General features: G+C 43.5%; 1 protein-coding gene across 1 annotated transcript in view; it reads right to left on the bottom strand.

Moving 5' to 3' along the window:
• Positions 1 to 10,034, bottom strand: part of FMN2 (formin 2) — a 108,825-nt gene that overhangs the window by 72,720 nt on the left and 26,071 nt on the right. The window lies entirely within an intron of this gene.

Here is a 10,034-nt window from a genome sequence, read left to right as displayed (position 1 = left end):
GAGGGGACAATGGGGGGATAAAGACACACTTGTAATACCTTAATCAATAAAAAATTTTTAAAAATCCACACTTAATATACAAACTCCCCATGTTTATCCAAGGGAGAAGTGGAATGGATCATGAAAAATTGGGAGTATGTTCTTAAATGCATTTTGTGGCCTGAGAGTTGTATTGCGTTTTGGAATCGGTGTGTTGTATAACTCGGTTTGGACACAGGTTCGTTAAAAGCATTCTGTATTACCCACATACAGAGTAGTTAGACATGAGGTCCTGATCCAATTTGTGCCGAGTAACAGGCATAGCTCTTGTAGAATTAAATATTTCTGGAAGGAATATCACAAAGTGGATAATCACAAACTGGTTGTATTTGTCTTGATAACGGAGGCATTTTACAATGTCTTTTCTCTCAAAGCTTAAAGCTCACGGGACAGTTTCTTGTTGATTCTGGCAACATCCCAAGAAGGAATTAAGACAGGCAAGTAGGAAACTGTAGCGTATGATGGATGGGAATTCTAACCAAGATAATTTAGCTTTTCTGCTCGAAGCTGGGAACAGGGCCCATGATTCACCAACAAATATCATAGCAAATAGAATATGATACTCCCATCCTAATACTATTCCACTATCTCCATTTCCAAAAATATTAGGTCTCAAATATCAATCTAAGAATTTGATTAAGACTCACGGACAAATCTTTTCAGACCTTAGACTACATAGGGCAACTTTATAAGACAAACTGTGTTTCAAAGCAGTGAAAACACTGCCCCAACTACCTTTGACTAAATTTCAAAAATTAAATAAAAGGGATTAACAAATGATTTTCACTGGAAATAATGTGGCTATAAATAATACAACAAAATACAGAAAACCCAAATAAAGATAGCAAGTTCATGTGTGAAATGACTCCCTTTGGAGGTGTACAGAGTCTATTCCTTAAAAAAAAAAACACACAAAAACAACCTTATGGTGAAGCCAAAGGTTGGTCTTCAAAATTCATTAGCTAATAATGAGGTATTTCTACATTCTTCTGGTGACTTAGCAAAAGATTGATGGGGAAAACTATGAAAGAAATGCTAGCACTCAACTTCATATACCATTTCATCTTCGGAACAAGTAAAAGAAACACAATGAAATTATTCATACTCAAGTCAAAACTCATCAAAGATACAATTGTCTTCTGACTTCATCCATCATCCTAAAACATAGTATTAGTCCTTCAGGTTTTCCCCACACAAAGCCTTACTTGTGATTGTACTGAGGATTCTCATCTTTTAAACTCATGCAGTATCAGGTACTGAAGAATATCTTAATAAAGGCCATATGGTCCTGGCCATTGATATATCGTCCTAACCATAGGTATATGGCCCTAAGCAAATCCACAAGTTTCTAACCCATGAAACCTCGTTTTTAAAAATACATTTTTATTGAATTCAGAGAGGAAGGGAGAGGGAGTGAGAGAGAGAAACATCAATGATGAGAGAGAATCATTGATTGGCTGCCTCCTGCATGCCTCACACTGGTTATCAAGCCCGCAACCTGGCATGTGCCCTGACTGGGGATTGAACCGTGACTTCCTGGTTCATAGGTCAACACTCAACCACTGAGCCACACCAGCCAGGCAAATCTCATTTTTTAATCATTCACAGAAAATCTCAATAGAAAGCAGCTCCATAAAATTTTCCCGTAACTGGCTTTACACTTGAGAGATGCTAACATGATTCCATGGGAATCAACTGTTTTGACAAAACCATAGAATCATGCTTAAGTAGCTGAAATTCAGGAAGATTAAATATTGGCAGATGAAGGGATACAATGAGAGAGTTCCAGATAGCAAGTAAGGGTAAAATATGCAATTTGAGAAGGGTGGAGGGTATTGACGGGCTCTATTTCCTCAATATCACAAGCACATTTTATCATTTTGGAAATCAGGGTTCAGACTGAAACTCACGTTACTAATTTTTTAGTGGCGTCTTCCAGGACTCCCTCTCTTAGAATCTGTGATTAGGTGGGTGGTACAGTTTCAACTGATAAAATTCTAAAATCAAGGCAATAAGAGAACGCATTCACTCACATCCTCAACGAATGTCAAAGTGGTTGTTAAAACTCAGTGGCCATCCCAGCTCACTGGGCTGGTTACCAGTTACTGGAGTAACAACAATTTGGAACGGGAGCTCTTGCAGTTGCCTGGCAAAGCTGCAAAATGGTTATGAGTGGAGACCACCTTCATCAAGGATCTGGCACGTGGCTGGTTAATATTACTTCCCCCTTCAAGGTTTTGTAAAAGTTCAACCAACTCCTCTGTCTCTAATAAGCCTTATTATCTAACCCAAAGTTAAACAAGTTTCTTTTGTTTCTATTCATCAGATTTCTAGCTATGGCCATGGGAAGGGATTTATATACATACTAGAGGCCCGGTGCACAAAATTTGTGCACTAGTGGGAGGGGAGGCCCTCAGCCCGGCCTGCACCTTCTTGCAGTCCGGGACCCCTCAGGGGATGTCTGACTGACGGCTTAGCTCTGCCACGGAGGCGGGAGAGGCTCCCGCCACTGCCACTGCTCTCGCCAGCCATGAGCCAGGCTTCTGGCTGAGCAGAGCTCCCCCTATGGGAACGCACTAACCACCAGGAGGCAGCTCCTGCATTGAGCATCTGCCCCCTGGTGGTCAGTGCATGTCATAGCAAGCGGTTGAGCAGCCTTAGCTTATCATTAGCATATTACACTTTGATTGGTTGAATGGACGACCGGACACTTAGCATATTAGGCTTTTATTATATAGGATATGCATGTGGGTAAAATTTTTCAGTTAGTAAAGGATTCAAGAAAACCGGTACTCAGCAATGTCAGCTTTCTTAGATTTCAACTTTCTTTGGGAGGAGAATTTGAGATTGTATTAAGGTGATTTTCCCTCTATTCCCTTAAAAAGGAAATGACTTTCATGGAATAGTTTTTTGATGTGGAAGCAACGTAGACCATGGAATCAAACTTAACTGCGCTTAAGTTCCGATTGTTATTTGCTGCTACGTTACTTCCAGTTACTTTCCTTGACAAGCTTTCGTTTCTTTATGGAGACAGGGGGAGAAGGAAGTCATAGAAAATATTGGCAATGTTTTGGGTTGTGTGGGGACCAAAGGCAGTAACCAGTAAAAGGATCTGGCATGTGGTTGGTTAATATTACTTCCCTCTTCAAGTTTTCGTACAAGTTCAATCAACTCTTCTGTCTCTAATAAGTCTTATTATCTAACCCAAAGTTAAACAAGTTTCTTTTTTTTTCTATTCCTATTTTAGTGCCCTCACATACCAAGAGGACAATTCCAACTGCATCTATTAAGGGTTGGCACTCTTGGCCTGAACGATGAACTATTAAAACTAAATGTACAGTCTGGTATACAGCTATTGGCTGTTTAATTATACTGTCTTTTTTTTACTTCGTATTTAAACTATTAAGCATTAGCCTTAGATTGCAGAGCATAAATAAATTCAAAATTCAGTAATGAATCTTTAATTCGTATCATTTTATTCTCTAACATTCAAGCACATGCTAATGTGATTATACCTCGGATTAGAGGCCAAGTATTTCACACGTATTTCCCAGTCTCGGCTCTAAGACATTCAGGAACACCCATCGTTGCCTGGGATTCATCACATTCCCACCCATCCATTCCCCAGCAGGTCTGTAAAGCGGCTTTAATTCCTTTCCCATAGTTATAGATCAATAAATGTTATTTCAATTGGACCAAGAGCATCTGCTCTGTTTTATGTGGAAGGGTGCAAGGACGGAGGAGGTGTGGAGAGAAAACTCTTACACATGAAAAGATTATTCATTTATGTGTAAAGCATGCTAACTTTCCAGGATTGAAACATGGGGAGATTTTTGCACTCTCTAAACGACTCCGTGAATGACCATGTGTTAATGATCACTCCAAGATTAAAGGGACAGAGATTTTATGTTTTGGCCTAAAACTTTGTAAAATGCCGAGGATGTGGTAAAGAAGAAGAAGTACTCTTCCTGGCTTTTCGATCAACGTGCTGTGTGTCTTCGATCAAGACGCTGAGCTTCTCTGAGGATAACTCCTGTCTTTAGCATCTGCTTAGCACGTGGGGAGAATAAGCCATTTTATAGCAAAAGGGATCATTCAAGAAGCCTTGGAATAATTTACATAATTAATTTTAAAATATATATTATCTGTGAACACATTGGTTAGGGAATAGAGACAGAGCTAAGAAGGTGCTAGATTCAAATTAGGTTCAGAATTAAACATTTTCTTTCCACAATCAAAACGTGCAACCATAAATAGCTCTTTTAAAAAAAGATTTTTTTAATTGATTTTTAGAGAGAGAGAAACTTCAACAGGCTGCCTCCTGCACACCCCCTACGGGGGATCAAGCCCACGACCTGGGCATGTGCCCTGACGGGGAATCGAACCAGCAACCTTTTGGTTCACAGGATGACACCAAACCAACTGAGCCACACTGGCCAAGGCAATAGCTCTTCTCTTCATGCATCCACTGGTACACACTCTCTTAGACTCAACACGCTTTTCACTAAACCATGTTGTTACAAAGTGAAGAGTGAAATCTCCTATTTTAACACTCAAATAGTCAATTCTACCTGATATTAAAAATGTCTCGAAATAAAATACCCAAACCAAAAAAAAAAGTCTATTTTCTTTTGATTTAAAAATATTGCAGCACATAAAATGAATCAGATAGAGAGCAACTCGGGACAACCAGGGATGATAGACACAATTTAAGAAACAGTTGTGTGCTGGTCACATGACATTGTACACCCAGTAACAGGAGCAGGTGACAGTCCTACATCTATATCCCATTCCCTGACACCTGGTCTCTGCTGTTAGTGTTCTCCATAGCCACCCTCTTCATCACCAGAAATACAGGATGTGTTTCTTTTTTAAAAATACATTTTTATTCATTTCAGAGATTAAGAAAGAGAGAGATAGAAACATCAATGATGAGAGAGAATAATTGATTGGCTGCCTCCTGTACATCCCTCCATCCCCACTGGGGATCGAGCCTGCAACCCGGGCATGTGCCCTGACCGGGGATCGAACCGTGACCTCCTGGTTCATAGGTTAACGCTCAACCACTGAGCCACGCCGACTGGGCAGTAAGATATTTTTCAAATATGAAAGTTGAAGGGGCCATAATAATAATAATAATAACAACCCATATTTTCTGCGTGTTTGCTGTGTGCATGCCACCCTGGAAGGTATATGCATGCCATACTTACACTCTAGCTACCTTCATGGTTCAAACCATACAACACAAAGATAATAATATGTAATGTCACATCATCACCTGGCAACCAGCACTGGAGGGCCGTGGTACACAGTGGGCCCCGATATCACACCGCCTCCACCACCTGTGGGGCGTGCAGGAGGCAGCCAATCCATGATTCTCGCTCATCATTGATGTTTCTATCTCTCGCTCCCTCTCCCTTCCTCTCTGCAGTCAATAAAATATATTTTTAAAATCTTACTAATATCTCTCCAAATCAGTATCTTGTTTGAGAGATTTTAGACACCCTACATTGAAAACATTCTTGGCAAAAGGAACAAGGAGCATTTCAGTTGTACCAATAGCAACGTGGGAAGCTAAACCAGCACCCGCAGTGAACTCATCCACACTCATTTTGGTTGGGGTCCATGGGAAGGGAACCGCGTCCGCAGACGCTTAAACACCAAATGAGTGCAAATGAGCCCGTAGCTCCAGTTCATGCCCTCTCCTCGTCGGCAGGGTGGGGAGAGTGCAGAGGCTGAGAGAAACCATCCTGGCCCCACGTAGGATTCAGAAGCCACAGGGGAAGCAAAGATGAAGTGAGCCTTGCAAATCGCTGAGAAGCAAAGGCCTTTGTTTGAGCAGAAACTCATCCGAAGGAGCAGAGATCAGACGCCTCTCTCATTCCCTGCACTTCCAGGCTTGTCATCACATCCCCGCCGCGGGGAATAGACATTGTCTGAGAGCTCTCTTTAAGGAACTGAAAGCAGCCTGTCAGGATACGTTCAAGTCGGGGAAAGGATATGGGTCAAGTTCATGACTATTGCACCTTTTGGGGGGACGTCCATGGAACAAACAGCCATGAATTGCTACTCAATTTCTCTGACAATATTTCTCTCCTTCCTAAATAGATTATAAAACACCTTCTGGGTATGGAGCTTATGCCCTCCTGTCTAGAGCAGGTCACAATAGGTGAGGAGGAAAGACATCAACAAATAATTACAAGTGGATGCAAAGTAGAGTCGGTGCAAGCGGGAGACACAGGGAAGGGAATCAGCAGGTGGGACCCCATCCTCGAAGCAGAGTGACCCACAGATGGACCACATCCTGGTAGCATCCCCTGCCTTTCAAGTGGCTGCATCTGCTTTGAACCGCGATGTGTGCATTTTGATGGGAAGCATCTTCGGTGAAGGTGCCCGACCACATGCACGCATCCCGTCCTGCTCTTTCCTCAAGTTCCACCAGAGCTCTACAGTGAAGGGATTTTTTTTTGCAGAACGGAAGTCGTAAGGACTGAAAGAGAAAAGAGGTGATGACAGCCACAAAGCAGGGCAGCTAGTTGGACCTGGTTCTGCTGCCCTAAAATGACGAATCCACAGCTGTCGGTGGGAACACCTGGAACCAACCCGGAAGGCAAGGCCTGGCAGTGCTGGGAGAGGGTCCGGGGGGGTGCCAGCAGTCAGTTACCTCTCCATTCCCAAAATGCCCTCCCCAGCTCTGTCTGGTTTCTTTTCTTGAGAAATTAAAACAGAGTCTCTGGACAAAGAAACATCAAGCCCCGTTGTTGGCCAGAGCACTGCACTGAAAACATGGGGACCGCCTGGCCGGCGTGGCTCGGACAGCCACAAAGCAGGGCAGCTAGTTGGACCTGGTTCCGCTGCCCTAAAATGACGAATCCGCAGCTGTCGGTGGGAACACCCGGAACCAACCCGGAAGGCAAGGACTGGCAGTGCTGGGAGGGGGTCCGGGGGGGTGCCAGCAGTCAGATACCTCTCCATTCCCAAAATGCCCTCCCAAGCTCTGTCTGGTTTCTTTTCTTGAAAAATTAAAACAGAGTCTCTGGACAAAGAAACATGGGGACCGCCTGGCTGGCGTGGCTCAGTGGTTGAGCGTCGACCTATGAACCAGGAGGTCACGGTTCAATTCCTAATCAGGGCACATGCCCAGGTTGTGGGCTCGATCCAGTGTGGGGGGCGTGCAAGAGGCAGCCGATCCATGATTCTCTCTCACCATTGATGTTTTTATCTCTCTCTCCCTCTCCCTTCTTCTCTGAAGTCAATAAAAATATACACTGAGTGGCCAGATTATTATGACTGGCCAGATTATTATGACCACCCCATCAGTACTTCATTGACACTTCCAAAAATACTGAATATTGAAAACTTCCTAAGCAAATACTCTCAAGGTTTTATTATTATTATTTTTTGCATAACTAATTCACTTCATTGTACTGATGGGGTGGTCATAATAATCTGGCCAGTCAGTATATATTAAAAAAAACATGGGGACCCCCTGAGGACTGCGTGTTGACCAGAGAACCCCCACCTCCAGCCAGCCCTCTTCCCCAACCTGGGGCCCAGCACACGGCCAGACAGACCGCTACTACCCTAGGCCAGAAGCTGGAAAATCGAGTCACCTATGAGGCAAGAACAAAAGATAAAGACTTCGGTGGCTGCCCAACAAATAATGAACCCAGATAATACTCCACTGAACCCGAAGTCAAAGAGCTCGATGGAGTGGGGGCGGGGACAGGGACTCCTGGTTTACTCATCAGCTTCTGCCTCTCCCACTTCTGGGCCAGGATGGCCAAGGATCAAGCCTTCTGCACAAAGCCTCCGACACAGAGACCAAAAATCAGAACCACCACAACCAAAAGCAGTAAAACGCCTCCATCTCCTCCGCAGGATTTCCATCGCCCACTGTCCTCAAATACCAGGATTTCTATAAAGCAAGGCTTTCACGGTGGAAACAAAATTAATCTCATCCCAGTCCGCCACTGGTACATCTCAAGCATACTTGCTTATACAAGGGTAGGGACATCCGTTACTGATTAAGTCAGTAGGCTTCGTACACCTAGGGGCCTTGTTTATAAGAGCTGTACGAGTTCAACTGTGAGAGAACAAATGCATTTTGTTTGAGTCGATACGTCGCCTCCATGTCTAGGCGGGCGGGTGGGGGATGGAGCCCAAGACTGGGATCCTTGCGGAATAAAATCTTTCCATGCAAACATGATTGCCATGGTAGACTGTTTAATCTAGCGATATTGTATTTCATTTCTGGTTTGGGAGAGCTTTGTTGATTTGACCGAACGGGTAGAACTCGGGGCTTATCTCCACTGTTTAGATAAGGGTTACTTGACTTTGGCAGGTGACAAAATCTAGGGTGTGGAACAAAGGGGGCAGAGAGAAAGGCTGGCATATTCCCAGGGAGTGTTTATGTTACGCGGAGTGTATAGATGGGCAAAGAGTTTCAAACAACGCACTGTACTTTGTATAAAATGTCCGCTGTCTGCTGCGTGTTTTCCATAAACCAGCCCTGCGCAATGTCCTTTATTGGGCAAAGGAGACTTCACCTTCTTGCTTAGGTAAACACTGACGCTCTTGTAAAACCGCTCAGCGAGTCTCCCTGGAAGTAGGGCCCTGGCTCGGGGGGTCCCATCTGCCACTGCGTTCTAACACATATTCTAGAAGGGCAGCCATGTTCAATGTCACTGCTCATGACAGCACGTCTATGGCTGCATCCGTACCGAATCTGCACATGTCTGCTGCCAAAGTGACTTGCATCCAGATAATAATCCTACTTTTTTGGGGGGAGTCATTCTATACAAACATGTCTGACTTGGAAGGAAAGCCAACACAGAAAGCCTGACTTTACAAACACGATGATTATAATTATGGTTGGGTGGTTTTTTTTAATTCCCTTTTGAAAGCACTTCATCTAAACAAGCAGTTAAGTAGCTTCCTTAGCATATTATACCTTAGCACAGCGGTTCTCAACCTGTGGGTCGCGACCCCTTTGGGGGTCGAACGACCCTTTCACAGGGGTCGCCTAAGACCATCGGAAAACACATCTATAATTACGTATTGTTTTTGTGATTCATCACTATGCTTTCACGGTGTTCAATTTGTAACAGTGAAAATACATCCTGCATATCAGATATTTACATGACGATTCATAACAGTAGCAACATGACAGTGATGAAGTAGCCACGAAAATGATTTTATGGGTGGGGGTCACTACAACATGAGGAACTGTATGAAAGGGTCACGGCATGAGGAAGGTTGAGAACCACTGCCTCAGCATTTACATATCGGCGATCATGTTGAAGCAGGGGAAGGGGCCGAGGAGTGCAGTCCCTGGAAGTTAAAAATGCATCAAGAAATAAAGAACACGCCGTGGTGAACTTACAACGTACGGCTAAGAAGATCAGCACTCACACGCCGAAACTGGACCCGTTGCGGTTAATCCTTTCGTCGTATGACAGAGATGACTGACTAGCAGCCCATGCCTCGGGACTACTTTTCCAAAACACTTCAACATCTGACAAAGCTAACAAGCAGCCGTGATAATCAGCGTGATCCCCTTGGAATAATTCTGCGGTTTACTGAACTCAACATGTGGCTAATATGTGCAAAAAAAAATGCAATGCGCTGTTTGATGCGTGTAAGTCAGAGTTGGTCGTTTGTTCAGTTAGTAAAGGGTTTTCTTTTTACCCTTGTGATGTATACGTGCATGCAAAGATTGGTTTAATGTTTCATTGTCCAGAGGAATGAAGGGGCAGTTAAATTCAGGGGGGTAGTTGCAAACATTAGGGTTTCTCTGATGTCATTTAAAAATATATATTTTTATTGATTTCAGAGAAAAAGGGAGAGGGGGGAGAGGAAGAAGATAGAAACATCAATACCTGGGGAAAGAGTTGCCATAGCAACCCCCAATGCTCCTATAGTTCAGAAAGGGTATTTATAGGTTAATTTTTTTAATATATTTTATTGATTTTTTACAGAGAGGAAGGGAGAGG

Source organism: Myotis brandtii, unplaced genomic scaffold (assembly GCF_000412655.1).
Source record: "Myotis brandtii unplaced genomic scaffold, ASM41265v1 scaffold1026, whole genome shotgun sequence".
Lineage (NCBI taxonomy): Eukaryota > Metazoa > Chordata > Mammalia > Chiroptera > Vespertilionidae > Myotis > Myotis brandtii.
Note: the sequence above shows the minus strand (reverse complement) of the source record. Positions and strands in the feature narration are given on the sequence as shown.